The 5,000-nt window shown below is 39.5% G+C and overlaps 1 pseudogene; it reads left to right on the top strand.

Moving 5' to 3' along the window:
- Positions 1-3,519: 3,519 nt before the first annotated feature.
- Positions 3,520-5,000, top strand: part of LOC137643693 (uncharacterized) — a 174,979-nt pseudogene continuing 173,498 nt past the window's right edge.

Genomic DNA, 5,000 nt, shown 5'->3' with positions numbered 1-5,000 from the left:
TGACCCCGTAATTCACCGAAACATTAATTTTGCAGCTCTTCATGTATTCGTGTACTTTTCTTTTTACAGCCTCTTTTATTTCTCTTCTTTAGCATGGGCTGTGGCACCCTATAGTCCATTTCTTTTGGCGAGGCAGATTTGCACCGACTCGCAGCGGTGCCCTTTTAGCTCGGAAAAGTTTCCGGATCCCTGATTGGTTAGAATTATCTTGTCCAACCAATCAGCGAGCAGGAAACTTTTCCGAGCTAAAAAGGCACCGCTGCGAGTCTGTGCAAATCTGCCTCGCTAAAAGAAATGGACTATAGCAGTACCAACCAAACTCGGCGACGCTTCTCTTCAGGCCTTACCTTATTGCCTTATTCTATGTGTGGGTTCCCCCAGGTCCCTCAGTGTGAGGCACCTCGTATATCCACCAGAGTTACTAATGCATCTTCCGGTATATTTTGCATCTTCCAGTGCTGGATGGTCTGGGATGCATCTTAGGTGTTTATCGAGCTTATTCTTAAACACATCTACGCTCACTCCTGATATGTTTCTTAGATGAGTTGGCAGCGCATTAAATAGTCGCTGCATTATGGAATCTGGTGCGTGGTGGATTAATGTCCTGTGCGCCTTCCTCAGTTTTCATGGTATATTTTTTGGCACTATTAATCTACCTCGGCTTGCTCTTTCTGATATTTTTAGCTCCATGATGTTTTCAGTAATTCCTTCTATTTGCTTCCATGCTTGTATTATCATGTAGCGTTCTCTTCTCCTTTCTAGATTGTATATTTTTAAAAATTGCAGTCTTTCCCAGTAGTCAAGGTCCTTAACTTCTTCTATTCTAGAAGTATAGGACCTTTCTACACTTTCTATTTGTGCAATATCCTTTTGGTAGTGTGGGTACCATATCACATTGCAGTACTCGAGTGTACTACGTACATAAGTTTTGTAAAGCATAATCATGTGTTCAGCTTTTCTTGTTTTAAAGTGTCTGAATAACATTCCTATTTTTGCTTTACATTTAGCTTGAAGGAACGGGGAGAAGAAAAATCCTCTTTTTATATATCGGTATAGAATACATTCTTAATGGACACAGCTCACTAAACGTTCTTCCTTAAACGGTGCAGGTTACATTGCTATAAATTTCTGTCTCTTCATAACCATGAAGTAAGATACTGGTGCCACCTATTCTATATCTTCATCTCCCATGCTGTGGACCCTCAGGAGATAGTCAAGACACACTTCCAGGAGAGCGGTAGATTCTAAGCTCCTTAATGCACTGTTTTAGGTTTTCAAATTCGAAATCTCCACGTATGCTAGTTCTGAGCCCTTACTTTTCTGTGCCTCAGTGCTCTGTTCTTCCCTTCAGATACTGCCTTTGGCCTTATTACCCTGAGAGACTGACAAATAACAGGATAATTGAGCCTCTGTGTAGTGTAAAATTGATCTCGGTAATACGAAGTACTATTACCAAAATTTCATAGCTATTGTTATTGTCCACTTAATCACATCCATTCCTGATTTTTATTTTTTTTTTTATATTTCATGACTCGATACACAAACCTAGCTAACATCGGTATCCATTAACCCAACTTCCCTTTTATTACTTTGTATCTTTCTGAAAGAAATAATTACCGTTACCAATAATGATAATGGTAATTGATAAAATTATACACGCACTACATGTTCCGTGTTATGGGTTCTGCCACTCGGTGTGACTTGGTAAACACATGAAAATCTTTATGAACTATTTCCACAGTCGGCTCACTATTACCCAAAGGGAGAGACTTTTATTCTTTTTCATTATCATCATCATCATCATCTCCTCCTACGCCTATTGACGCAAAGGGCCTCAGTTAGATTCCACCAGTCGTCTCTATCTTGAGCTTTTAAATCAATACTTCTCCATCCATCTCCTACTTCACGCTTCATAGTCCTCAGCCGTATAGGTCATGGTCTTCCAACTCTTCTAGCGCCTTGTGGAACCCGGTCCAAGAAAAAACTGACGTCTAAAATTAAGTGAAAGGAAAAGAGATGAGAATAATAATAATAATAATAATAATAATAATAATAATAATAATAATAACAACAATAATAACAAAAATAATAATAATAATAATAATAATAATAATAATAATAATAACCCAAGAGTATACTAACTGTACAGTAATATCCAATTCCTTTGGTCATAATCGACAAAAATAGCATCTTAAGGGAAATATGGAATGAACACAGTCCAAGAAAAAACTTGATAATAATAATAATAATAATAATAATAATAATAATAATAATAATAATAATAATAATAATAATAATAATAATAATAACCCCAGAGTATATTAACTCTACAGTGGTGTCCATGGTATCTTAAGGCAAGTCTGGAATGAACACAGTCCAAGGAAAAAACCTGACGTGTAAAATTAAGTGAAAGGAAGAGAGAGATACCCACCCAAGGATGGCGGCTCAGCCAGGAAGAGAGGGACAATAAAGCCTGCAATTCCTTCCCTCATAAATTATGACTAGGAAACCTTGAATACATGAATTCAAATTCATTTTTTTTTCCAGCGGTGCATGGCACGAAAAGGCACGCTTGGATGAGGTCACTCGATGTGCTCTCTCTCTCTCTCTCTCTCTCTCTCTCTGCGTGTGTGTGTGTGTGTAAGTGTGTGTTCAAGTCCAATCACTAATAATTAGCCATAGCTTTAGAATCTCTCTCTCTCTCTCTCTCTCTCTCTGTATGTGTTTAAATCCAATCACTGATAGGCGAATAAAATGAGTCACAGTTTTAGAATCTCTCTCTCTCTCTCTCTCTCTCTCTCTCTCTCTCTCTCTCTCTCTCTCTCTCTCTCTCTCTCTCTGCGTGTGTGTATGTGTGTGTTCAAGTCCAATCACTGATAGACGAGCACAATTAGTCATAGTTTTAGAATCTCTCTCTCTCTCTCTCTCTCTCCTTCTCTCTCTCTCTCTCTCTCTCTCTCTCTCTCTCTCTCCTTCTCTCTCTCTCTCAGTCTCTCTCTCTGTTTGTGTGTGTATATGTGTGTGTTTAAGTCCAATCACTGATAGGCGAATAAAATTAGTCATAGTTTTAGAATCTCTCTCTCTCTCTCTCTCTCTCTGTTTGTGTGTGTATATGTGTGTGTTTAAGTCCAATCACTGATGGGCACATATAATTAAAATCAATGTTTTCGAATCATTCTCTCTCTCTCTCTCTCTCTCTCTCTCTCTCTCTCTCTCTCTCTCTCTCCTCTCTCTCTCTCTCTCTCTCTCCTTTGCTATGCGTCACGTATACCTGGAATTCTTTAGCACTGGCGTTCTTGTAACACCTGCACAAGTACACAGACATACACACGAACGAACTGTGCGTAAATCCATTGTCCCAAGACTAGCAGACCCCCCCCCCCCTCTCTCTCTCTCTCTCTCTCTCTCTCTCTCTCTCTCCCCCGACCGAGAGCCATTAAACCTCTCGTTTTCTGTATTCCCAAAGAGGCGTATAAAAGACCGTTCTGCAACTCTTGGCACCTCAGTCACACGTGTGTCCCTCGCAAGGGAGAGACGCGGCGCTCCGCAGTATTGGCAGTCACATGTTATTTCCGGGTCGTGTCTCTGGGTCATTTACTTAAGACGTACTAGCAGCAGCAGCCACTCATCTAGGCGTGTACGTGCAAGCGAGGAAAAGACTAACAGTGAGAGTGTTTTGAGTTCCCCCAGAAGATCCAGCCACCACAAATGTTTGCGAAATGGAAATCACTCGCAACGGATGCCAGAACTAGAGACAGCCGTTCTCCCAGTCATGGTGGTGGTTAAGAACCTCACCATTGATAGAAAAGAGAGAGAGAGAGAGAGCATGTGAGTGAGAGCAAGTGAAAGGGAAAGAGGAACATGCAAAGTGAAACACTCGCATTTTAATTTGCCGACTTCCATAACCATCAGGGAATTATAACACAGAATTTCTTTATAGAGGAGCTAGATTTTTTCCTATATTTTTTCCTCTCTCGTCTGAGTCCGTTTCATTCGAGGCCGCCATAAATTTAATTCATCGAGAGTATGAATGGATCCATTGATGGAAGAGGGTGACGGGGCCGACTCTGTATATTTCCCCCGCTCCCCCTCAGTTGAAATTGGACCTGGACAGGAAACGCCGAGTGTCTGAAGAGTTAGTATAAAAGTAGATGGAATAAAAGGAGTGCGTTCTCCAGAGGCCCCTCCACGGAGCAAAACAAAAGGAGTTAAGTGGGACATTAGGAAGGGTGAAGTCATTGACATAACAAGGCCATCTCCAGGTCATCCTCCAAGTGGCACTCGAGGACTTGCCCTCGAGGCGTAAATGAAGACGTGCTAAATGTGTCTTTTTATGGGACCGGTAGATTAAGAGGACGGACAATGTGTCTTTTTAAAGGACCGGCAGATTAAGAAGAGGGACATAATAAAACAATTCTTTGGGTCAAGCCTTCTTTTTTATCTTTAGGTTTAATTGCTTTAGGTGTGAAAGGATTTTATTCTGAATGAAAAGTGCCCTTTTTGAGTGCAATAGACAGTTGATATAATAGAAACACAAATTGAATAGATTACAAGAGATAGAAACTGAATTAAAATTGTATTAAAAAGCAGTGATATTTGCAATTTCTTTTTATATAGATTCCTATGTAAATTACGAAACAAATGTCTGCTGCGTACTAAAGAAAGCTATCCAACTCGATTATGTAGTTTAAATTTACAAAAAAATCACAAAAAAACTAAATTTTGACGAAAAAAGGTGTATCTATTACCACTGTTGGAGAAAAAGGTGTAGATACATTATTAAAAGGTAAATCAAAATTAGAAAGCAGCCATCGAGAAAGGTACAAGCTAAAAAGACACAAAGAGGGGGAAAAGGTGTATTTATTACCACTTCTGAAGAAAAAGGTGCAAAACACTGTAAAAATTCAATCAAAACTAGAAAACTAGAATAGAAATCATCACCAAAAAGAGGAACAATCTAGGAGACAAGAACTAAGAAAAAGGTATTTATCACCACTGCT

Source organism: Palaemon carinicauda, chromosome 7 (assembly GCF_036898095.1).
Source record: "Palaemon carinicauda isolate YSFRI2023 chromosome 7, ASM3689809v2, whole genome shotgun sequence".
Lineage (NCBI taxonomy): Eukaryota > Metazoa > Arthropoda > Malacostraca > Decapoda > Palaemonidae > Palaemon > Palaemon carinicauda.
Note: the sequence above shows the minus strand (reverse complement) of the source record. Positions and strands in the feature narration are given on the sequence as shown.